Source organism: Aythya ferina (genome assembly GCF_964211825.1).
Source record: "Aythya ferina genome assembly, chromosome: 14".
Lineage (NCBI taxonomy): Eukaryota > Metazoa > Chordata > Aves > Anseriformes > Anatidae > Aythya > Aythya ferina.
Genome location: NC_140312.1, coordinates 7,363,925 through 7,390,595, shown reverse-complemented (window position 1 = coordinate 7,390,595; position 26,671 = coordinate 7,363,925). Strand labels below are relative to the sequence as shown.

General features: G+C 45.4%; 1 protein-coding gene across 5 annotated transcripts in view; it reads right to left on the bottom strand.

The window, feature by feature from the left end:
- SGCD (sarcoglycan delta) overlaps nucleotides 1–26,671 on the bottom strand; it is a 401,695-nt gene that overhangs the window by 317,595 nt on the left and 57,429 nt on the right. For 2 of the 5 annotated variants that reach the window (XM_084536007.1, XM_084536010.1), the window contains exon 1: nucleotides 19,901–20,054. The exons of 2 other annotated variants lie outside the window; for them this stretch is intronic. The gene's annotated coding sequence lies outside the window, so the exon portion shown is untranslated. Of the gene's footprint in view, nucleotides 1–19,900; nucleotides 20,055–26,012; nucleotides 26,143–26,671 lie in introns of those variants that run through there. One more of the 5 variants, XM_084536008.1, reaches the window with a different exon arrangement.

The window sequence follows — 26,671 nt, the reverse complement described above, 5'->3', positions numbered from 1 at the left end:
AAGGGACTGACTTGCTTCCACACTAACTACACAAGGCATGCAGTTAAAGCCTCTGGCTCAGGGAAGCAGAAATGCAGCTCAGAGCACAGCATAGCCAAAAACTTTCTACTTCGCACTCCAACCCTGTTCCAACAACAAGTCAGATGCCCCAAGCCAGCACAGCCTTTGTTAAGGTCTATCACATTTAGTGAGCCTGCAGAAGTACAACAAGCTCTCCCAACAACCTACAAAGCCTCTTTATTTCTTGTACATACACGAAGTATAGATTCAATTCACTCTTCTTCCCCCCCTCCTTGGATGTGCTGTTCTCATGGTTAAGCCCTGAAAGAGTCTCAAAGGGGCCAAAATGCATCACTTCATGCCAAGCAGACAGCAAGTAGATGTGAGAGAACACCAGTGAATCAGTCTCACATACTCAGCAGCTTTCTATTAAAATGAAATTTCTAACTTTGAACCCAGTTTGAACAATGTCAGAGCAGTCCCATTTATGTAGTACTGCTGCTTACCCGTTTATGTACCATGGTCCAGTCATGAGACTTTATCATTTTCATATGCAAGATGAAAACTACAACCTTGTCCCTTATAGGTGTATGAAATACATATGTGCTCCTGTTCCCAGTCACAGCTGTGCCTACACTGCTCTTATTTTAGCCTTTGGAAAAATAAGCATCAGTTTTGAACAGTCTTCTGGCTAAATACTTGGGGAGACAGGACTCAATAGAATGACTGGACATTTTATCATCTGATTTTAAGCACTTTCCAATGCAGTGTGAAATGCTAACCCCCTTCAGCTTCCCAGGGAGCTAAAGTGATGTAACATCTCACATGGCAGGAGCTGGACCCCTCAGAAGAACCTGGCCTGAGCAGAGGAACAAGGCAGCTCAGCAGACTGGTGCCACAGCAACTTTTCCAGCTCAAGGGCAGTGTGATCCAGCCCAGCCTCTGGTAGGATGACTTCTAACAGCTCCCAAAGCCCAGCCTGTGGATCCCTGGCAATACAACTTCCTTCAGGAAGAACAAGGAGGGTATGAGGGAGCAAAAAAGCTAAGGCACCGGGAAAATGCCATTCCCAAGAATCTCATTTGCTCATTTCTTCTAAAAGGAAGAGCAATATTTTCCAGACTACTGGTCTCTGAAGCCACAGGAGGAAGTTTCAGAGCTGTCTCAGGGGATCCTATCACACCTCAGCAGTGATTTTAATTAAAATTTTGATGACAAAAGTGCACAGTCCTCTACAAGTAATTTAGAGCGTTAAAGATGATGCCTAACTCCAGAGTGTCTGAGACCCACTGGATTATAAAACTGTAGGCTTAAACATAATGAGTTGCTGGCTTCAGTTTGTTTCGTGACTATGAAACGTTCACTCATGTAAAGGCTCATTATAGTGGCCACAGACTAAATTTCTGTGAAGACAAAATTGACCTCACCACATCCAGATGCAGCCACTCCTTGAAAGGAAGAAACATTTTAGAGGAATTGTGCAGCAAAGCCTTCACTTTGCCACTGCGGTCACATCACCCTCCTAGCAGATTGACTCCTCTGATGGGTATTAGCACACATCTCTTTGCTACACACATACCAAGTTCATCAACTCTGGGGCTTCTTCTCAACTCCAATGAACTCAGCTTATTTCCCCCCCCCTCCTAACGTAAGGATATTATAGGATTAATTACTTAGCAAGGTCTTCAGAAAATGATCTGCCTTTGAAACATCTACAAAAGCTCAAGTGAAATTCCAGAGATAAACAAACACGAACTCCCTTTTAATTAAGCAGCGTGCCTCTCTGTAGGGGGTGACGGAGTGAGCAGATGCAGGGGGGATTGCCAATTAAGATACAACTTCTTTGATAGGAAGGGTGCAGCCATACACAGGAGGAAAAAGGAGAGGAACTTGCCATAGAAGTCATTATTTAAATTGGCTGCTCAGAAAGATTATGCATTCCCCACATCTGATGCTGCCAAAAAAAAGTATTACTGACCCAAAATACTAAAAAGCCATCAAAACATCTTCTAAGCTGCTTGTACCACGTTAGTACTAATGCTGCCTGCACTCCTCGCTTATCCTGTTTGAGAGAGCTGTAACGCAGGGAGCTAATTCTCAGGGTTAATTAGACAAAGAAACAGATAACGTGGGTTTCTTTTCTTATTATTGATTATTATTCAGTAAAGACTAGGCATTCCTAGCAAAAACTTCTTGAAAGGAATGTACAGTATTTCTTGCATAACTCAGCTTAAAAGTAATAACAACCAAAAGCCATGTGCACAGCTAAATAATGCTGGGAAATTCCATGTATCGGGATGCACTCAGAGTGAACCTGAGGATGACCAGCTACCTTCTGCATAACTGCTCTGCCATCCCAGTATTTTCTTTATGTTGACCTTTATTTTCTGTGACCCTAATGGTGATGGTTTGATTCTCCCAGCTTCATTAAAGAGCCACATATTAACTTTCTATTCTCTTTTTGTTTGGTTTTAATGGAAACGCAAATCAGTTTTTGCACGGTTTGCTCCATGCATGCCTTTGTGGGGGGAAGAAAGGCAGGAAACTGAGAAATGGTTTATCTGATTTGCAGCCTGCTTGGGAATCTTGATTTTGCCTCCTTGTACAGTATGCATTGACCGCAGAGAACAGAGGATTATGCTTAGGAGAATTCAGACATGAAAATACAGAAAGAAGAAGCTGCTTTATCCAAGGCTTCTTCCCCTGAAGATGACGGCTCTGTCATCCATTCATACCAAAACACAAAAGCAGATGGGATTTCACTGTCTCTGCACAAAATAAATGAATGCAACAGAAAATGACCCCTTGTCTCTGTGAACAGAAGGCAAGTTCAGTTCCTACCAGGAATGGGATAACCAGAAATGTATTTCTGCCTTGGAAAGGCTGCGAAGGCTGCAGAGGTAAGCTGGTACAGAGAAGCTACTCCCTTCAGGTTCCCTCCAGCTTGCAAGTCAAAACCAGCAGCGTTATTAAATTTCACAGTTGTACACAGCAAAAACACTTCTGGCCCTTGTGCTTGGGCAAAAGAGCCTGTAAAGGTGAACCACGTCATCTCAAAGCACTGCACTTATGAACTGTCTTTTTTTTATATTAAAAAAAAAAAAATGCAGTTTGAGATCGGGAAGTGAGAAAGTCACCAATTTGCTGGTTGGAAGATACGTTGATGAACATGTTATCGAGAACCAGCAAAGCCTTCCAGGGGCACAGCCCTACTGAGGGCCATCGTGTCCCTTAATTTTCACATAAACTACACCTTATTACCCTCTCTAAAGCACTCTGCTAGATACAGCCCTCCTCCTCATTTCTAGTCCAAATTGATTCATAGCCAAAGTACATCTTTTTATTCTTGCTCCAGTACTTCGCTTTAACTAATTTACTTCTTATCCTCCTTTGTGCTTGCCACCAGTATGTTTTTAATAAGCGATGCGGATTCTTTCCAGCTTTCCTTTTCCTTTATACATCTCCTGTGAGAGCCCCCTTCAAGGGCTTTCATCAGCTTTTCTCCAGCCCTGGCCCAGTTTGGATTCATCCTTCTCAAGAAGCAGTCACTAGAAGTACCTGCATTATTCCAGTGGAGGCACCACCTGTGGTATTTCCACAGTCCTCAGTAGAAAAACCTCACCTGATGTGTTATCTGCCTCTGACCTTCCACAGCTTCATTTCAGGCACAGTTGATAGACAGATGATACTTGTTTTACCCCTCTGTTGCTTTTAACTGCAGAGCTCCCAGCTTACACCACAAATCCGTACAAGCCCTTCAGTGCACGACCTTGCACCCTGCCTTGTATTACCAACGCGAGGTCACTTTTTCCAAGCATGACAGCATTTGGCTTCAAAGTTTGCTTCAACTCCATAAACCACTGTCATTACAGATCAAAGAAACACAGGAGCAAAAATATATCTCCCTATGTATATTTTTCTTTTCTCCTCCTTTTCACTGGTAAACCTCCCCAGCTCCTATCTTCAAGGCAGAAAAAGCAGAAAATAAGCACAAACTACTATTAAAAACATCCTGCCTTCCCATATTTTGGGGCAAGTGCTCTGCTTTTCTCTTTCACGGCTGCTGGCAGTCCCTGACCCCAGTGCACTCAGCAGCTCTTTGGGAAGACTCCAATCCACAATCAATATTGAACATCCATCTTTCCACAGCTCCTCTCAAATCATGATGTCTGTATGGAGTGCAGAGGATCAAATACCATGCTGAAAGCTTCCCCCACCTCTCTTGCACGTTTTCTACGTGCATTGCAAGTGCACAGCACTTTTAAAATACACTGAAACTGGAAGAGCTTCACACTATTACCATACTTGGCTATCAATCAGAATCAAAATAAAATGCCTGAAAAAGTAAAGGAATTCAAGATACTTGATTTATGAATAAAAAGGTGAAGAAGGAACCTACTTACAACTAATTAATTCCTGCACATGAAAAGTACATCTGCTGCACGGCTGCCTCATCTAACTGACTTCCAGCATCTGGAAATCAAAGCCAGATCCACGATGGCTCAAGAAGGAAATAAGATGCAATTTTTCAGAGACAGAAGTGCTTCCACCTTCACTTTCCTTGCTTTCACTTTTCCACCGCTTGAATCCATTATCCCTATCCATTATCACTAATGAATCCTGGAAATTTTTCAGAAAAAAAAGAAGAAAAGGAAGGTGGGGAGAAACTGTTTTCAAAGATGCAAGAGTCAAGCAAAGGACAGATGTGGAGAATCAATTTAATTTAAGCAGCTAATTTATTTAAGTCAGGAACCTCAGCTCCTCACATAACTCACAGGAGAGAATCAGGTGCTAATTCGGAGCTTTGAATCACTGATTGGAGGCTCCATGTGGCTTCATGGCTCCTAAATTACACACCTGTACTTGGAGGTTACTACAGCTCTTTGTCACCTAGCTTTCCACTTAACACTGCAGGGACTTGGACACCTAATACTCCTTTTAATTTGGCTTAACAGCTGAGTGATGGCATTGAGGCAAGAATCAAAATCACAATGTAGGAAATATCATTTTTCCTTTAAAATTTGTGACTGTAGCGACAAGTCTCAAGAGTCTCAGGAGTTCTTTTTTGTTTGTTTTGGAGAAGGAAATACTGCACTAAAGTACAAGATACTGTGAATATCTACAAAAAATTTAGATAGAGACATGCGTATGCCACAACCATGGATGAAGCAAACTTCATGAGAACAGGCTGAGTGCAAAAAACCCAGAAGTTGTTTTAAACATAGTAATGATTCAAATCACATTGATGACAGTGTTCTGTGCAGACAAGTCTCATAACTCTTTGTTTCTGTCCTTAACACATTTATCCTTTAAACAACACTTTTATTATTGTAAAACTTTGAAAGCAAGCACCAAACCCTTACCTCCTCCCTCTTAAAAAAAGTCTCTTGAAACATTGCATTACTTGGAGGGGAAAACAACAACAAAGCATTGAAGTGACTAAACTTGCACATATCTCTCACTGGGCTTTATCTGGCACAGAGTATTGTCAGAACAGAAACGCAGGCTGGTCTCACATTATCTGCAATAAGATAGACAGTCTTTCATTTTAACAAGGTACCACTGCCAGTATCAGCCCTGCTGTGTAAAAAGCTGATGCAATGATTTTGTTATATATACAAGCGCAATGAAACCCAGTGAGAGCGGATGTGATCGAAGGCACCTTCCAGCAGCTGGCACACACACATAGTCATGCAACACCTTTGTCAAGCTGGAGAAGCAGCTTCCATCCCACACCAGGGCAGCCACCAATGTTCCTGCCCAGCCCTGCTAACAGTGGGGCTATGCAGCCTGAGACCAGTAAGCACAGGCACTGCATTCAGCTCTGCACAGCTATTTTTAAGCAGGAAATCAAACTCCTTTAAAACCAAGAAGATTTCAGTATTTTTTCACAAGTGAAATGTTTAAAATTTCTCCGTCTACTATCACAAGATGGATGCAGAGAGCACAGACAGTCTCTCCACACAGACACCCACATTCTCTCTTGGGCATGCATTGGAGCCAGGTGTTCCCCAGCAGATGGGGCATGTTAAGGGGGCAGAGCCCTGCAACCCCACAAGGTGCTTGCTGCCATTGGGCAGGAGAGGTCTGTACCCACAGGATGGCTGCCCATGCCCTGCTTTGTCCTGCCTCTCCCTGCTCATCCCATGGAGGTGGATGGTTCCCCTTGCCCCTAGGGGTGCCACACCGCATGGGACAGCAGCTCCTGTGAGGCTGGGAAGGGGCAGAGGCAGCTTGCAGCTGCCAGCCCTTCAGCCCAGCTCGGCCACTCACCTGCACCTTGGACAGCTCGTCGGGGTGGCATTAACCTTGTCCTCCTCCTCCATCCAGGCCTGCTTGGTTGTCCCCCCGCCATGCTGCTGAGGTCTGGCCTCAAGGGCTCCCACCACAGAGATGGGAAACACTTCCAGGAAGCGCCAAAGACACAAGCAGCAGGAATGGGGCGGCTCTGCAGGGACACCTTGCAGCTCCACTCCTTCCTGTCCTGTCCCGTCTCATCCTCCAGGCAAAGTGGGGAAACCAGGCTGCCAGCAGCACTTATATTACAGAGGTCACAAAGCGCCCCGTGACCCATTGCTGCACACCCGTTGCCTGGACAGAGCCCGCATCATTGCAGGTCACAAAGGACCCCATGACCCGCTGCCACCTGCCTCGCCCCTCAGCCCCCTCCCACCACCCCATCACCTCATGGCTTCCCACCAGCCTGGCCCCTCGTAGCCTCCAGCCTCCCCAGCCCCTCCACCCGTCCCACCACCCACCCCCTCACGGCTTCCCAGTGCCCCAGCTCTCTGAAGCGCCCATCAGCAGCCCCTTGTCACAGGGCCACCAAGCACTGGGCGGGAAAGGAGCTGCAGGGGTGGGTCACCAAACTTGTAGTGACGACGCCTGAGTGCCCAGACCCATACAGCTCTGTGTCTGTATTTCCAGGGCATAAGGAACTGGAGGGATGGGCAGCAGCAACTGTGATGCCCAGGTAGAGACCAGTGATGAGTGGTGTCTCTGAGTGGCCTGTACAGGGGCCACTATTATTTAACATCTCTGTCTGTGACATGGGCAGTGGGACCGAGCACACCCTTAGCAAGAGGAGGGCCCGTGTGGACCTCATGGAGTTCACCAAGGCCAAGCGCCTTGGTCCTGCAGCTGGGCCAGGGCAATCCCAAACATGAATCCAGGCTGAATCCACTGTCCCTAGGGGTGTTTAAGGGAAGGTTGGATGCAGCAGTTAAGGACATGGTTTAGTGAGCGATGTTGCTGGTAGAGGGATAGTTGGACCTGATAATCTTGGAGGTCTTTTCCAGCCTTAATGATTCTATAATTCTATGAACATTCCTGGCACCTATCCCTCTCCCAGGTCACTGCAGCGCCAGCAAGGCTTCAGAACTACGAACAAGTTTGTAACCCACTGGGACAAGCAACCCTTCAAACCCTAAATAGGATCTCTTGACTTTCAGGTTCTGGAAGACATGATGAGTAAATCCACCAGGCTGTTTGAGCTGCACCACCAGCATGCTGGATCAGCAAGCAGTGAACAGAGCCACCACTCAGCTTTGCAGGGACAGCACAAGGATGGCGATGTGGACAGTGCTCATTTGGAAACTTCAGCCCTGTCACCTGGAGCAGCATATAAGAATGTGTGGAGTTGCTGTCACAGTCGTGGCCCTACCTTCTTGGGACCAAGTAACTGAAACTGCAGAAATATTTATTTCAGCTCCCACTGCACCAAGATGGTTTATGACTGAGAACACAGCTGTTCCATGAAAGACAAAAGCTGTTTCACTTCTTACTGCAGGTGTGCAATTGAGGCATAACTAATCCCAGAAATAATAATTCCATCGTTCTTCCTTCGTTTAAGTGGAATTATCAACTAATTTTATGTGCAAGTTGTCTGTTGACTGGATGTTTCAGTTTTATCACGATATTTTGAGGCTATTACACAAGCATCTTACTCCACAACCAGATAACCTAGCTCTCATCATTAAGACACCAGTATGTACTTTCCCAACAAATGCTGTTTTTTCACACAGGATCACCATCATGGACCAGAAAGAAAAATTCTTGATTGGATGAAATTTGGAGACCATGCTGATTTGCATCTGAGGGGCTTGTAACCTCTGGACAAGACTTCCCCCACACTTTGGTGAATGAAATGACAGTGAGTAAATGCTTTCTGCTGCTACAGCAGGAAGGTTTGATAGCTCTATTAGCCTGGGCATGTAAGGTCAGAAGAAACACGTAACCGTGATGACCTGTTACTTCAGTAGAGACTAACAGCACAAAACAAAAGGAAAGATTTGAGAATGTCAACAGGTTCCTTCCAAGGTGGGTATTTACGAGGACTGTAGCTTTCTCCCACTGCTTTTCATTACAGACTCTGTATATATACTTCATATTCTCCCACAGAGAACATAGATAAGCTTCTAACATAATTTTTTCCATAAAACAGAGTTACTATACAAGGCTAGTGACAAATGCTGGCATCAGAAGCCTGCAGTACTGACATTTTGTTAAGAGTTTTGTAGAGCAATGAACAAAGAAGTAGAGAGTAAAGTAAAAGTCCCTTCTCCCAAATTACAGGTTCCAGAAATAAAACTTGAAACACTCAAAGTTTCTTTGTGAAGAATGTAGATAGCCCTATGACTTACTACTTCTATATACAGGAACCACTTAGAACTGTAACACAATAACAAGTTTCAGTCAACATTAGTTCAAGTGTTTGATTTTTTCCTCACAATAAATACTTTAAGCTTATTACCATTGATAAAGTCTCATCTTGTCTTGTACACCTCAGGGCACTGCTTTGAAAATTTCCATGTTAAACTTAGCAGTTCCATGGAGTGTAACAGAATACCACCATGGTGACGTATTTTCATGATAACTGATTCTGGGACCCTGCAACTCTGAACAAAGCTGTAAAGCTGCAGTGCAGAGGGACCAAAAAAATAAATAAAAATGTTATAGAAAACATATCTCACTTCTTTCCTCGGCTTCCTACAGCTGAACATTTCATTAAAAAAGCCAAATGTTCAAAACCACAGACCAATGAGATCGTGGCCCACAAGTCTGTTAGAGTTGCCCGAAGGATATGAACAAGGTGACGTGGCATGCATGGAGCTGATGCAGTACATGTGAATTTTCCCCAATCCTTCACCAGTAGCAATCAAAGAGTCTTAAGCACAAAAAAAAAAAAAACACTAGGCTACAACGGGGTAGATAGAAAGAAAAAAGGTCACAATGAGGGTCAACAAATGGCAATAAATAAAGGGATTTTTTTTAAGTCACTTGTCATGATGATGGGAGGTTTTTCACATATTACTTCAGCATCTGTGTCCAGACCTACACTACTCCATACATCCATTAATGGTCTTAGAAGGGAGAGGGAAGTAATGAAGTGCCAAACGACACTGACAAAACAGAATGGTTAAGAGTAGGCACAATTATAACTGCTATGAAAGCTGCAGAAGAATTTCAAGACATACTGATTGGACAGCAAAATAACAGAGTAAATTAAATGTTAATAAATGCAAAAGTATCACACTGAAAAAATGAGAATGACTGTCCACACAGACTGACGGGCTGAGAATTAGCTGGTCTAATTCAGAAGAGAGATGCAGTCATTTCAGACAGTTTTCTGGAAACATCAGCTCAGCAGCAACCAAAAAACTGTCATCAGGTAATTTACACTCCTGTAGCACAAAAGGTGCAGGACCAAGCTGGGTGAAAAGCCAGGTTCAAGAAGATCAGGAGCTACAAGCATGAGTTCAAGCAGTTCTGAAGTTTCACATTAGTAGCGGAAAATGCAAGAACCAAAATAATAATAATAAAAAAAAAAGTCTTTCTGTCCCTGTCAGAACAGTATCGTGTGGTCTGAGAAGCATATGGAGAACAAGAGGCTGTGCATCATTAATTATAAAATAGCTTTTTCCCACCTTAGGGCCAACACTTTTTTTTTTTTTTTTTTTATCCTGAGATAAGCAATGGATAAGGATGGAGCCAGTCACTTGAGGCAGCTGCTGTCATACCATCAGCAGCACATTCATCTTTTGCACCGGGCTTTGGAAGCAACATTTCCACTGCCACCATAGCTTTCCACACCGTGTTCATGAGTAATTACCAGCTGCTGAAGATGTGAGGTTTGGGGAAAATGTCTCTGACATCTTTCAGCTGATGAATCTCTCTGATTTCTCGTAATGCATTTTCTTCCCTATGAAGGAACCAAGATATAGTAGAATGACGAAAGTCCTGACTTACTGCACATTCTGATGCTGAGAACACTCCTCCTGTACAGAAACTATGAATTCACTAAATCACGTAAGAAACACTTCTGTTATTTACAAAGCTTCTACGCTGCCTCATTTTTCAAAAGATTTGTCTGAACAAATACACTTCTGCAGTAGCCAATTAAAAGGGGACACTGCCAAGGTTTTTAGAGCCACCCTGAGATGGTCTCCACCTCATTTTTAAACCAGTTCTCATCTAAGTCAGACAGCTTCACTATTCAAGACAGAACAGAGACCACTAGCAATACACAAGCATGCACTAAAACTGTTCACAAAGTGCCATTTCGATACCAAAATAATAGACTCTGCCGATGTAAAGATAGACCCAAACACTGCAGAGTAACACGCACATGCTAGTTTCAGGATATTAAGCATTTTGGCTTTAGAAATATAACGAAATATACTGGGGGTGAGACCAGGTAAAAATGCCATGCAGCTCCCACCAACACAATGAAGATAAAGGCAACGTGAGAAAGGCAAGGGAGCTGACTCACGGAATCTCTGCTCATCTCTCAAACACACCCTGCTTTTCCCTAGGCTGTATTTTTGCCTGTACATTGCCCACAAATACCAGCTCAGCCCCACAGACACTATCCTGTGATTCCCTTCAGTTATAAAAAAAAAGGCTTATCTTCCTCAAACTCCAATTCAGATCCCTTCTTTGCCACTGCAGTAAAACCCTACTCCATTGAGAGCTGCAAGGGACACACGGACACATCTCTGCTGCAGCCCGGAGGTGCCGCTGAGCTCACGTGCCCCCAGGTACCATCCAAATATAACATCCAAAGGTAACGACACAGCGGGCAGCCTACTGCACTGCCTGTATGCTCCTGAGGGAAGATGGAGGTAGAAAACACTCCCTGTTGACAACATCTTGACTGATGACCATCCCAGTAACTTGGGTCTTGCTGGACTGTGCTATGGGAACTGCAACTGCACCAGTGGTTCCAGGGCTAGCAGACACCAGGATCTACACATGGTGAAATATGATGCTGCATTAAGGATATCACAGGCACCAAGTGAGCCGAGGGAATAAAAAGAGACTGGAGAAACACAGCTCACACAGAGCACAACCCAGGCCAGCCAGGGGAGAGGTGGGAGTGCTGAACTCATGAGGGTGCACAAAGGGAAACATTCGGCTCTTCAGAGCATGAGGGTGTGTTACCACTGTTAGCCCCATGCGACCTTTCTAAAAAAAGCACACCAAACATCATCTGCAAAAGCATAAAATATTAGTGGGACAAGTCTAACCGAACCACAGTCAGCGCAGAGAGGACCGTGCCAGGGTTAGGTCACAGAGCAGGTCACAGGGTGGTGACACAGCACGGAGCCCTCCCTGGTGCTGGGGCACGCTGGCTGTACGCCACGAGCACCCTGCCTCCCTCCTCCAGGTCCTTACCCAAGCCAGGGCACATGAACCATTCTTAACAGTGCAGTTAAAATTAAGAGCAATGATGAACTTTAACTGCACTATTTTGCTATTTCTGACTCAAACAACTCTAACATCCTCCATGGCAGTAATAATATCGTTAAATAACACACCTAAAATCATTCAGCTCTAACTTTTAGTTTTCACACAGGTGCTTCAGGAAACACCTGTAAATGAAAAACACCATTTCAGAAATTAACGTGTAGGTGCCTTTTGTCTAAATCAGTATATAAATATCCAGATTTCAGAATTATTTTCAAAGTGTGACTTAAAGCGCGTAACAGCATTAAACATTGACATGCGTAGGGTCCATGCAGTACCTCTCCTAAGCAGCCACCAGCTTGGGCAGAGGAATGTAGAAGCACCCATTGCTCAGCAGCTGAAGAGCTCTGCTGCTGAAGTCAGACAGAAAGAAGGGGAACAAACAGCACCAGGAAAGACTATCTAACAGATTTGTTTTTCACACAACACAGTCAATACATCAAGTCTTTTATTCGCACCTCCAGAAGTCATCATCTGTTGGTAATTACAGCATGGCTGACTCCACTCCCAGTGTTTTCCTTGACACCAGTGACAGGAGTATTGGCCTCTTCCCTATTAGCTAAACTCAAACCTACAACTCGCTTCTGAATATCTCATTCACATCGAATATTTCCTTTTCAGTATATTTTATGCTCCACCAGAAATAAAAATCAATCCATCAAAGCACTGCAGTTTCATCATTATCCCCTAAACAACAAACAAAAGAAACCACATATTAAAAAAATAAAATAAAATGAAGTCACATTTCAGTGCATGCAAGGCAAGGTTTTTGGAGCACCCTCTGTTAACTGGGAACTAATAAAAGTGGATTTTGCAGTGCCTATTCTAAAACAGTAAATAATCTTGTGTTTATTTATTTAACACAAAATGCTTGGGCAAGCTCTGCAAACAAAACTGCAAAATAATTCAGCTGTTCAGGACCAACTTGTAAGCAGAAGACTAAGCTCTGCTCTGTAAGGGCTATGATTCTCCTCTGGTCTTATTGAAACAATAAAAAAAAGCAGTCAGGTAAAACAAAGTATTGTTGCTCAAAAGTTCATTTTGTATTCACATTTTTGAACAGTCACGTACACCAAAAAGTTTAAATTTAAAGTTGGAATAATTGTAAATTTGATAAAATAAAAGAGGTGAAATTCAGGGTTAATGATTTACTTGAATGTGACGGCAAAAACAGTGAATCAGAGGTTGGACTCGATGATCTTGAGGTCTCTTCCAACCTAGAAATTCTGTGATTCTGTGATTCTGTAATTTTTTCCTCCTTTGGAAAGATAGTATAAGGTAGAAAATCCACTTACATCCTGTTTAGGTCCATAAAATAAGTCACAAGAAGAGTATAGCTACACATGCTGACACTCCAAGAGTGCATATGTTCTGCATCAAGAATTTTGTAAATAAAATAAATAAGAGACAGATTTACAGGTTACTTTCCAAATCATGGAATGCCTCTCCTGCCCCACTCCATGGCTATGTGCCTCGTACATACACAAGGACAGTCGGCACAGACCGAGCTTCAGCCAGCACCTCAACTCTTCGCATCTTGAACTTGCAACACAGGCTAAAAGTCAGAACAAAACACGGGGGTTGTAGCAACACACCGTTTTAAAAGGCTTCAAAAAGTTACTGGAGCAAGTCAAACTGCATAAGATTCTTCTGTGAGAACTCAGGCTAGCAGCAGTCCAATAGCTCAAAACAGCTCTCCTTTAATTAGCTATTTGCCATGTATAAGAGACGTTGGAGGAAGTGCCCAGTGCTGCATTCTCATTTGCGCTTTGCTGTGATCCGTACAGCAGCAATTCAGTCCTGAGTGAAGCAGAGCTCATTATCCAGCAGAGATGAACTCTTCTCAGGAGAGAGCTCCTTCTCCTGCTGTTAACAGCATCCGCTCAGCACCATCACCCCCACCGCCTGCTCCGGGCAGGGCACAGCTGGTACCTGAAGGCGATAAAGGTGGTTTGTTTGCTGGGAAGGACCTAGCAGACCCAGTCTAGGAGCAGCCTGGTTTGTAAGCTGTATCTAGTAGGAATAGGAGCACAGAAGATGGAAGAGCCTCCTCTGATGTGCAGCCACTTCCCAGGCTCTGCTTGCCAAGTTGCATGCTCCACGTTTGTAACTTGGGCACATTTCCCTGTCTAAGCTTCCTCAGAGCTACCTAAAAGAGGGTTACCATCCCCTTACCATCATCCCTTACCATCATCCTTACCATCATCCTCCACAGACTCTCGAGTCAATCTTTAAAAGGACTCTTCCATTGATTTAGCAAACATCCACCGCAGGGACCAGTCAGGCCTCTGGACGAGCAGGCAGTGCTGTAAACAGCCCCGTACTCCCAGGCGAGCAGTTTCATTGCTGCACTCACAGACCTCAGCCAACAGCACCTCGGCGATGCAGAGCAGCAGATGCAGGACCCAGCCCTGGAGCAGTCTGAGCTACCCCCAGGTTAACAGGGGGCAAGGAGCAAGCTAAGACCACAAAACAGCGCCGTGTTCAACCCACCTGCAGGAACCTCCTGGTGCTTCTTTCCTCCTCATGATTATCGTCTTACTGTTATCCAGCAATGTTTTAACAACTGTTTTCTTATCACACCAAACTGACATCTCTGACAAAAAACAAATGTCTAATTCTCCCGTATTTCTGCAGAGTATGCTACAAGCGAGCAAATCTCTACAGAGCCACATTATCTGGTTGCCTAAGCACAGATTTCACTCTTTAACCTAGTATTTTCTCACCTTCAAATAAAACCAACAACACTCACACACAACACACACCTCAGTGAGGATCTTTTGCTCAAACTTTCCCCCAAAAATAGCAGGGCAGGCCTCCAGCTAGCAGCACAACTGGCGGAGCGCCAGGGAAGTTAGTGGAGCTGCGGCAATTTATGACTCTTAAAGATCTGGCCTGGAGGTGAGTCACATGGATCACCTGCTGCTTGAATTTCAACAATTTAAAGGGGGGAATTTTGTGGGGTTTTGGTTTTGTGAGGTTTTGTTTTGTTTCAAGCCTCTGGATGTGCAGTAAAGCTTCAGTCAGTGAAGGCCAATCCAGCATTTCCTCCTGGATATTTTGGAAAGCTCCACTCAGACCTACAAGATACTTTGAGGCATGCTGCTTCTTGGATTTGGACAAATATATGTTTTTAATCACAGCCACCTGTTCTGCCACTTGAGATAGTTCATTAACCTACAGACTGATGCTGCTACTTTTAATCAAGAGGTGAAAGCTTAGCTCAGAGCTTTAAAACAAAAAAAAAATATATATATATATAAAAAAAAAAAAGGGACGCTTTGGGACACCTTTTCCTGCCATCGGTCCGAGCACTGTGGCTCTGGCTGCTGGCATTTTTGGGTGCCTCGTGCAATACGGTCTGTTCTCCCTCTGCTGAGCAATTCAAGCACTACATAGAATAACGAAGCTGCCTTTCAGCAAAAGGTCCTTGAGTCGTGTCAGTACTGCAAAGGAACAAACTGTAATTCTCAGGCTAACATCAGAAAAAAGGAAGAATGCCCACAGAGAGCTGCCTGCCCCACACCCCCCCAGAGAAGCACACCATACCAGTCTGATGGCCAAGCACAGGGGTGTAGAGCCAAGCAGCCCCACACAGCAGTAACATGGCCAACACGAGCCCCCATGGTGCTGGTACCTGCTCACATTTCCCACCATGTCAAAACCAGTACATCAGCAGGTGGCCAACACCAGGCAAACCTCCAGAGAAGGCAGGGAAGATCCTACCTAAATGGCTAGGCCTGACAGTGATCCTGTCAGAAAGAAGTGATCCTGTCCTATTGCTTGCACACCTTCCACACCAGGAAGGTGTAAAACACCACCCTGCCATTTCAGCTGCTGGGCTGGTTCCTGACACATCTTGGCTCAGCCCAGCAGCAGGCAACACCCCTTGGATGTGGGCCCAGAACTGGTAGCTCTGCACTGCTGGTAGGTCTCTAACACCCATGGGGACTAAGAGGGACAGTAATGGGAACGGTCGGCATCCAAAAGTGAACACTTGGGTGTTTTTTTTTTTCCCTTAGGAGAACTTACATGACACAGCGTTAGAACCTGGTTGATGGTCCTTGCATGTCCACACTGGAGGAAAGCAAGGAAGCCCCAAGGCACACAAAATGCAGATGCACACCTCCCTTCTCAAAGCCTCACTGAGATCACATCCCCAGGAGGAGGCAGGACTGAAGCAACACAGGTAGTACCACAATACCGATGTTTGGGCTTTCCATCTGTTGGATTTTCTAAGAGGCAGCCCAGCTCACTATCTTAAAACACACTACATTTAGTGAGCATCACCAGATTCTTAAAAACACAGATTCTAAATTCCAAAATAATCAAAACTTAATGCTTGTTGGTAAACAGAGTGCAATGCTGAGGTTTTACAGAATTTTCACCTGCGTGATGAACCAGACAACCTCCCTTGCTAAGCAGAGGAGCAGATAATGACCATAGCATTCTGTCTTTACTGAAAAGCAAGATCCTCCATTTTTTGAAGGCTACAAAAACCATCCATTTTCACTAGCTACACTCAAAGTCAACAAAACAGCTGCTAAAAATGGCAGAAATGGGGGAAGAAAAGAAGAAACAAGTAAAGACATGACACCTGAAGAGCATAATTTCAAGCACGACCCAGCACCTGGTAATGTCAATTGGGTCCTTTGGAATCATTTTAAAACCAGCCAGATACAAGCCACGTCCAGGTGCACTGTTATTGCGAGCAGCTGATCATGGCTGGGAGGAAGAATGTGCAGAACTCACAGAAACACACAGTTGTGCTTACACCACCCCTTGATTAATGGGCCAGGAAAAGTTCTTTGGTTTCTTTTCAATGTTTATCAAATTAAAACAAAAGCAAACAAACAAAACCACCAACAATATGGTTTCAAAGAGCATACTCAGTAAAAATCCCTTGTTAAAATCAATGAGAGACAAGCTGTTAGCTGCATGTAGTGCTGGAAAGCTGCAGATGAAATGCAGAAAGTTCGCATGTGTTCATTCCTGATACAAAAATTCAAACATTTGCAGTTCCCTCATAAATCAAAGTTTGTCATTAAGCAACACCTAAAGTGCTATCTTGCCAAAACCTCCGCTAAAGCATCAAGGTAGCTGCTAATTATTTTTTTGACAGTCACTCAGGAAATATTTCCAAGGCCAGGAGCTGGGGGCTGGTGTAAGTCCTTCCTCCTTTAGGATTCTGGATGCTGATGGCATCAAGGCAGGGAAGCAGGTCAGGAAGTACGTCAGCTGGTGTCCAAAGACAAAAGGACTCCGAGGGTGATGGTGTATGGGAGCTTTTAGGCTAAGATACTTCCCTCCTCAAGCACCCCTAGGGGACTCGATGTAAACAGATAACAAAGCCTAAGGTTCTCACAAATGAAATAAAAGCAGGAGTAGACAAGAGAGAAAGTTATTTTTTCACCTAGAGAGCGACAGTGTTAGAAGATTGCCCTGGAGGCTTTAATCGATGCAAGTGAATCTTTTATATTTTTCTCCAGTATTTCCAAAATAAGTCGATAAGATGCCAGCACTTTCTCAACATAGAGTGACCATTTCCCAGCAAGCTTGAGTTAAAGTCTTTATCAAAAGAACTAAAGAAATACATTATGATTTCAAGGGAAAATAGCAAGCAAGGAAGCAGAAACAGCAGGATAAAAGTATAAGGTAGGGTAGTTTTTCAGGAAAACTTTGTACTATATTTATTTTTAAGCATGATTAGAAGCGAATTAAGACTAGTTGAACCAGAGTTGCTGGTGCACAAACACACCTGCAGCTACCCTGGACCATAAGAACAGCAAAACAACTCAGAAACGCACACCACCATCAGGCACTAATCATCCAGAGGCACTTCCACATTCAGGACCTCCTCTGATGAAGAGGACGCATCTACTTGTCCATCTGCCTCATTGCAGATCGTGTAAAGCTTCCTATGCATTCAACCAACTTCTAACGGATCCACCTAATAACCTATCACCCAGCGGATATGTGCATGTATATTGCATCCACACACATCACGTTAAATAAGGAGCAACAGACCATGTTATATAACACTCTTTTACATAATTATCAGCACCTGAATAAACGGCCCTGCCTGTCTGCGGGTTTGCATGCAGAATAGCTCTTGGCCAAAGGAAATGTAGGCAAGGAGCTTTCCAAAGCCATGAAGCAGCTTACAGTCCCACCTTCAGCTGGAGCTTGGAGAATCTATTTCTCTAATTTCCTCTCTGTAATACTTGCTTTAAATGCACAAAGCGAAACAACTGTCAGATTTTAAGTTTTAAAAGCATTTCCAAGTTACCTGCAAAAGCAAAGAGGCACAAATGAAACACATCGGGGCATGCGATTCACAGTTCTTCAAACAAAACATTAAAGGCTTCCAGAAAGCACAACACAGTCAATGTCTTCACTGCACTCCAGTGCAAGAATTTCAAGGACTTAAGGGGCAAAGACAAAGGTAATCTTTCAGTGGCAACCAGAATATTGCAACAGCTGTACCTCTGCTAATCAAAGAGTTTAGAAGCAAAGTTCATGCACTGTATTGCTAAGAGGCAAAGCTCTCTTGTAGTAAAGAGCTTTTACTACAAGTAATCTTGACTGGGTTGCTTCAAAATTGTGACTCCCATTTCTCATTTATCAGTATCATTTTGTCTCAAACTGACATTCAAAATAGAACTCTTCCTTTAAAAAAAAAAAAAAAAAAAGTCTGAAATACCGAACTGGATAAACATTGCAATGAGAAGACAATGGGATTATGTCAATTTATACCAAATGAAACACAACCAAGACTTCCCTCCTTTGAGGAGATGCTGGAAGTGGGACAATTCTACTCTTGAAAGCACAGGGCACAAGAGCCCATCCCCATGCCTATGTAGTGTCACGGAGCAAATCTATCTGTTAGCAGGAGGAGGACTCACTTCAGCAAACTAATGTTGTAACGTCACTGGCTGCCCTATTCTGTGCAGCACACAACTGAGAGTTGTTCATTTTTCTTTTCAATGAGCCACTATGCAAGTGTTGATTTAATGGTTCATTTATCAACCCCTCTGAATATTAAGCAATTCATTTTGACTTAATTTGGACAAGTCAATTTCACCCATCCTTTCTCCCCTTGAAAAATGTGAATTGCTGTCTAAGGAGAGGCTATTTTAAAAGTTGATTTAACTTGGGAATCTACAGCTTTTATACCCTTCCATAGCCTAATAAATATTTTTATCTAACTTTTTTTTTGTCTTTGCATTTTACATGCTATACCTGAAATTCACAACTGCTAAAGCAAAGCCACCTCAGTGAACATTCTTAACGCTGCAGCCCAAAACGCATCTCCTGCAGCTCTCCTCCAAGACGACCACCACAACGTCAAGCACACCATCGCTACAACCAACCAACCTCCGCAATTCTCTAGTTCTTAAGCAGCTCCTCGTTGCAAACCCGTTACTTTCCTTAAAAAGTTTTTCTCGCTAGATCCAACTGCCCAACAGGAAAAAAAAAAAAAAAAAATCAGCGAAGGAAACACCTACGCCGTAGGCTTGCATTTCAGCAGCAGAAGTTGGCAGCCCGAAGAGCTCCCGCGGTGCAGGTATGTGCGGTGCCGTGCGGTGCTCAGCACCCGCGGAGCGGCCCCGGGAGCACCTGTTGGACACCCCCGGGGGGGTGCCGGTGCCGCAGCCCCCCGCACAGCCAGCGGGTCCTCCCGGAGCTGCTCCGTTTTTACCTGCTGCTGCTCCCGCGGCGCTCCAGCCCTCCGGCCGGCTCGCACCCCCGAGCTGGCGGCGGTCGGCTCCCCAGCTCCGTCCTGCCGCGCATCTCTGCCGGGGGGGCAGCCCCGCACAGCGCCGCTTCCAAAAGTCTCTTCAGGGAAGGGACTGAAGGGAAGGACCCCCCCCTCCCCATGCAAACACGGCCCCCCCACACCCCGCAAAGCTCCGCCGAGCGCCAAGCAGCATCCTCCCGACGCCCAGAGCCGCTTCACCCTGCGGGAGCGCAAATAAAGGAACCGAAGAGGGGATGCTCGGGGCACCGCTACCCACCCCGGGGGGGGGCAGGGGGCGCACGACCCCTGGGGGCTGCGTGTCCCCACGACGAGCATCCCCGGGGGGAGCCCCGCAACTCCGCCAAGTCCGAGAGCGGAGCTCCCGCGGGCGGTGCCGGGCGCTGCTCTCACCTGGACGCCGTGCGGGGTGGGGAAGGGGGGAAATTGGGGGATGAAGGGGGGGGGCTCGGCCCCTCTCAGGACATCACGGCGGCGGAGCGGCTCCTCCGGCAGCGGGGGCGCGGCGCTGCCTCACGCCGCGGCGCTCAGCCGCGCCTCCCTCCCGCACATCCGCGGCCGCCGAGCCCCGGCCCCCGCTGGTGGCGGCGGCGGAGGGGGGGGGGGACAGCACCGGGGGGCGGCGGGGATGGGGGCGGGCCCCGCTCCCGTCGTCTCCCGCCTCGCCCCGCCCGCTCCGCCACCGCCACCGGCCCCCCACGGGAGAGCCTCGGCTCCTCTGATGCGTCTAGGGGGTGCCTTCTCCTTCCCCCTCCATCCCTTTTTTCCTTTTTTTTTTTTTTTTCCCCCCTCTTCATCCCACTTTTCTCCCTGGTAGCCGTTTTTCTTTTCCACGCGTTTCCCCATTTCTCCCTTCCTTGTTTTCATTCCCTCCCATTTTCCCACCTTTTTTTTTTTTTTTTTTTTTTTCCTGTCCCCCATCCCCTTCTACGCCCCCTCCACTTTTCCCCATCCCTCTCCCTACCAAAAGCTTTCAGCACAGGATCCTGCGGCCAGGCGCCCAGCAGCCTCCCTCTCCGAGGAGCTGGCCAAGGGCTGTGGAAGCATGTCCCCAGGGGTGGGGGCTGCAGCACCCCACAGAGCCAACCCCGACCCACAACTGGCTGGCACCAGAGGACACTTCCAGGGCCATCCTTCCCCCCTGCCCTCGGAGGTTACAGAGAATTCAGCTTCCTCCAGAGCATCCAGCACAAATCAGAAGCGAGGTTTTCTGCTCTGTTAAACCCAGGCAGCCCACCCTCTCCTGGTTGCACCAAAATGCCCTAAAAAGAGCCCAGCCGCCAGGTCCAGCTGGCTCCTGAGCACCCAACCCGCACACCGGGCCGTGGCATCCCTGCAGCAACAGCACTTCTACTGGGAAAGTTTCATTCATTACAGACAGGATCAGTGGAAACACCTTTTCCACCATAAAATGGTGATTGTTTTGCCACTACAAGCGAATGTTTTGGTTTCACCAGATGGCAATGGAGGTTTGTGCTCCATGTTTTACTGTGGAGTTAACGATCATGGTGGAAAGTTGGTACAGTTAACAGCAAACTCAGTAGCTACAGACTGGTATTCACTAGGACAAGGTTGCACCTGCATTCGCGGAGAACTCGTCCATCCCATGCCTGTCTGCTGCTCTTCCCCTCCTCTCAGTAAGCTCGGGTAACCTGAAAATTCCAGTGAACTGCCAAGTTTGGGGATCACTAGAGATCTGTAAAATCAGTGTCCAACAAAAGGACATAAAGCACGGCTAAAGTTATAAAACCAAAACCTAAGATGAAGGTGTTATCCTGTTTCAGGTCTCCTTCCCACTCTCTGGGTTAAGGACTCGATTTATTTTTCTTTTCTGGGAAAGAGGAATGATCACTGACAAGCTGTGACACAACTTAAACACCAGTAGGTACATACAAATCAGAGAGACTGTTTCCATCAGTTTAACTTAGCTGCTACATCTGGACCTTGGAGTTAATCACTGTCAGAATAGAAATTTTAGTCTTATACAAGTTTATCAAAAGTCAGTTGTGTTTTGTTGGTTTTTTTTTAATTTGTAACTCAATGAATTGATACCAATGTGGATGTTGCAGTCTTCATGGCCACTGAGTATCACTAAAACAACACTGGGAAGAAAGAAAAAAAAAAAAGAAGAAAAAAAAAAAAAACAGAAAAAAAAAAAAGTATATATATAAAAAGAGTTTAGATTAACCAAAAATAAGTTTCTTTTTTTCCATCTCAATATCACACAGTATGGAGCTCCAATTAAGTTGTTTTCTTACCATTCTAAAAAACTTGCAACTGATGACAAATGTTTTTTCAACAGTGCACAGAAAATGCACTGAAGTCCTGCCCTGCACATGCACCTCTAAGCATGCACTCCTTCCTCCTTTTGCGTTACACGGAAACATGGCTCAAGCAGCAGTGTCAGAGCTATGCCTGTAAGACTGTTGCTGAAGAATTCAAAAGAATGTATTCAAAAATGAAAAAGAAAAAAAGGAAGAAAAAATGGGAAGTATCAAGCACCATGTCCTTCATTAGCACACATCAAGTGAAGCCAGCACCAAATTTAACCTATGGCTCTTCACTTTTTTTGTTATTCTTTTTAGTTTTAATCCTTTTCCCCACAAACTCATCCCAGTTATTGTCTTTTCCTCCCACTGACCGTGTCACTGTGCACTGGATCCAGTTGGCCAGCAATGGCAGGGAAAGCTAATTCCACTTAGTTACTGGAAAAAAAATATAAAAGCAAGTATGTTTCCCTAAGGGCCTAGCCCAGGATGATAAAAAATCCAGACTAGCAGCATATTTTCTTAAAATTAGTTTTGAATGTCATCTCTTTTCCCACCGAAAAATGTAAGTATGAGAAGAGTACTCCAGGCACACTGAGGCATACTGGTGGACACTGGTTTCCCAGCTCTGGAAATCGCACCCCAGCTATACCCTCAAGCTGGGGAAACAGCACCAGTCTCCGCCCCAAAACTAGGCAAACCCTCATCACATTTCAGAGGTGCCATAAACACACAAATGCCGTAGGACTGTAGCTAAGCTTATTTAAAGTTATGGGGTCAGTGACAGCAGCAGCTGCTGCTCCTGACCTCAAGGGAATCACGGTTCTGGCTAACACCAGCTCCTGTCCTCCCATTTCTCACTGGACTTACTGGGGTGTGGGTTGTGCTCAAAGCTGCTGGAATGGGGTCCCAGTAGGAACCACAGGCCGGGTCGTGCAGCAGAGGCAGAGGAAAAGGCAGTGCAGGGGAAGATAAATAACTTTTTCTGTTAGGGCTGGCTCTACTTGTTTTCCCTGCCTTTCGAAATGAACAGCTGCTGCTCAGGTTTGCCAGCATCCAGCACTCAAAAACTGTGAGTGAGAGACTCAGAAATAGGATGATTGTCTGTAAAACAGTCTGATACTGAAAAAAAAAAAAAAAAAAAAAAAAAAAAAAAAAAAAAAAGCTTTTTATTTAGCTTGTGATTACTATGTCTGTAGGGATCCTTTTTCAAGCTTTTTCTCTCAGTTCATGAGGAGCAGAGATCCACTCTTTTTTTCCCTTTTTCATTTTTTTTTCCAAATGAATGCTGGGATTCTAGCATAATCAACTAATTCCAGGAGCTGAGGCTTGAAGATAAAAAAAGTATACCATGTCGCAAAGCTCACAATGCAATCTCATTGCATTGGCATTGGCAGCGGTTCACTTGGCTCTGGAAATAATAAAGTGGGAGACTGAAATGACAAACAAACTGGAGATCCAAGCCCAAGTACCACCGGGGAATGCAAAGCAGATGGCCAGCTAAAGAAGACCAGCCCAAAGAATCGCTGTAGTCTTCGTAGTAAGATTACTGACAGCATCCACCGTGGTTTCCTCCTTCCTACGAACGTGCCTGGCATGGTTTGGACCTTGGTGTCCTTGTCCTGAATTATTAAGACAAGCAAACAAGCTGGAGAGCCCTCTCAATTGCAAATCATCTGTGCACCCTCTCACAGCAAACAGACAGTCAAGGGCATTGGGGAGCCTATGCAAGGGTCAGGAACAACAACTTCCAAAAGTTCCTGTGCCATCTTGGGACCACATTCCTTACATTAACTGATCATTCAGCTACCACAAGGATAATACTGATGTGTGCTTTCAGGAAGAATCGATTATTCAGCATGGTTGTATTAAAATGTCTGCTGTCTTTCAATATGCCATAGCATTATTTCATCAAGAGAATTTGTTTAGAAGTTGCAAAATGAAGTCTGTGCTAACCAGAAGCAGACACAATGGAAATTAGATTTCGGGACTCCCCATAAATATGCAAGAGTGAGCATATGAGATCATATGTAGCAATTCATTTTCAGAAAGAGGAAAAAAAAACAAAAACTAAATTACATTGTCTTCTGTCATATCCAGTTTGCCCAGCGGAGGAAAACACATGAGTATCAACCGTGACCATCAGAGGTAAGCAGTGTGATAAGAATGCCCTGCAGAGCTCCAGCGGGACAAATCCTTCCTGCCTACCCCAATCAATACATTGGTTTATTGGGGAAGAAACAATTATTGCACAGCGAGTTCCAGACTGCCAACCCCAGCAGATTCTCTCTGTTGCCAAATAGGATTTCTCTTCCGTTTATGTCCATCCCAAGCACTTAGCAAAGCTGCCCGGTTTTCTTGTGCTTCTAAGTATACTGTTATCTTCTCCAATTCTCACTCTATTTACCAGTCTAGAAACACAGCACTGACCACTAAGTAAAACCTACGTGCTCTCCTCTGTGACTGTTCTCAGAGATCAGGATTTGGGACTTTGGACTCAACAGGAAAAGTTTTCCACAAGCGCTTGGAGCTAAATACCACTCACCATATTTGGGGGTGTTGCTTCATTACCTGTTGGTCTGACATAAGCTGGATATGATCATTTGGGGCCGAGAGGGAATTACAGCCCCCCTTGAACAGGCACAGACCTCCTGTCCCGCTCTCCCAGCCCATCTGCCCACAGCCTGGTGCATCGCTGGAGCGCGGCCAGGCAGCCAGAGAAATGCATGCAGTGAATAAGGTCTTCCTTCCCCAGCAGCCAATAAAGATAATTACACAGGCCAGCATATATTAATTTGAGTTCAGCCCTTTTCCCACTCAAATTAACGTCAGTTTGGCCGTTAACGCTGATGCTAGCAGAAGCTGACCCAACAGCACAGGGCTAAAACGAGACTGCTCTGCAGCTCGCTGCTCTTCCCCGTCGTGGGTGGAAGGGAGCTGCTGGCCCAGCAGGGAACTGGTACCAGTTCTCAAAGCCAACTGGGTGTCCAAGGCACCAGAGGTTGCTCTCACACCTACTGCAGGATCTCAGGCAGAGGGAGCTGCACCGTGATCAAAGCAGCACCACCTCTGCCCCTGCAGCACCGCAGCCAGGCCATGGGCACGCTCATCTTGCTGGAGCTCATTTGCCAAAACCAGCACTAAGGGAGGGCAGGGGAGGAGGCACGCATGGAAAAATGTTATCCCCAAGGGGCTGGAGTCAGGGGAGCTGGCAAAGAGGAGATGGCAGCTTTCTGTGAGGGTGCCCAGGTGCACTCAGGCAGGCATGTGACACTCAGGGACTTCCAGCCCGGGTCTGTCAGGTTGTTAGTAGGCTTCCAGACCACAGGAGTCACTTGTTATCAGTATCAGGGATGACACTTGAAAAATCAGGGAGAATCCATCATGACCTGAGAGGTTATGCTGGTGTAACGGGCAGCCCTCGTATCTCCTTCTCCAGGAATGAGGCTCAGCCCTTACGTCTCCATCTCTGCTCGGTGCAAAGCCAGAGGGGGGTAACAACACAGTGCCCCTGGGGCCTTCCTGCAGGCCAACAGCTCACCTTATCCCTCATACACGCAGATCTGGATGCATGCAGGTACACACACACATATATAATTATTACCCTCCCCAGTCTTCCCCTTCAACAGCATTTTTCTTTCAGGCAGTAGCCTGCCTATGAGTATGTCTGAACATCCAGACACACAGGCACACAGCAGCAATGCTGAAAAGCCTCAGCCACGCTTCCATGGAGCACACGTAGCACACTGATCTGCACGTGTCTCAGAAACACACACAGCTCTTCTCTGTTCATATTCTGCTGTTTCAGTAACTCCGCCGAAAACTTTGCTCACTGGCCTTGTATCACGGTGGGTGTAACTACAAGCAATTGCTTGCCTGCTACTCAGAGTGGAGTCACATGCTGGGACTGCTCATGTGCTGCTCATATTTTCTAACAGCTGAGATGGAAAAAAAAAAAAAAAAAAAAGAGAGAGAAAACACAACTATTTCTATCTAAGACACTTTCCTCTGTTGTCTGAATGCCCCCTGTTACACCAATTTCCTTGAACTGGTCATTCCCCTCCCTGTTTCCACAAAAATAACTGCTTGTAATTCGGATCTCCCAGCTTTTTGCCAGACAGTGTTCGCAGATCGACTGCCAAGGGAAGCTTCACACAGGAAAAAAAAAAAAGAAAGGGAGGAAACAAAAAAAAAAAAAAAAGAAATGGCAGATTAAAAAGATCAGCTCTGATTCTTACCTTCAGAAGCAGACTCCGTTCAAAGCCCACAAACACTTTTACTTCGCTGGAAGTCCACCAACTATTTTTAGCTCCCCGTGGGGATGCCAAATACGGCCTGCAGCCCCCTCCCTAGCATTACTAATCTGCCCAGCATAACAGCGGGACACCTGCTGCTGGTGAGTCACTCTGTGTGTGAAGCTAATGGTATATATATAGGCAAACCACAAAGACAATTGCTTATTTTCCTCCCTAGCCTGTGTTGTTTGTGCCTTCCTGGATTCTAAGCACAGCAAATAAGTGCACAGACAGACTTCTGATTACAAATTCAATGTAAAATTCTTGTTCTCTTCAGATCAGAAGCTGTAAGTGAGCTGTAGCAGAAGCATGTTTGCCTGTATTTGTGCCATTATACCCATGTGCATACACGTATCTGCACTTTCACACGTGTATCCATCCTCAGTGTCACTGTGTTCATGCAAGCTCCAGCTCTGATATGTGCAAACTAGCGTTTTCTCAGAAAGCATTTGTGGAAATTCAATGATTACAAACCTAAAGCCCCATCCTGGTCCTGCCTTCCCTACTCAAGAAAGAGCAAGCATGGAAAACAGGTATGTCCAGGGGAAACTCAGGTTTATAATCTGCCAGCATGGAGAAGAGACCTGCCACATGTCCCTCGT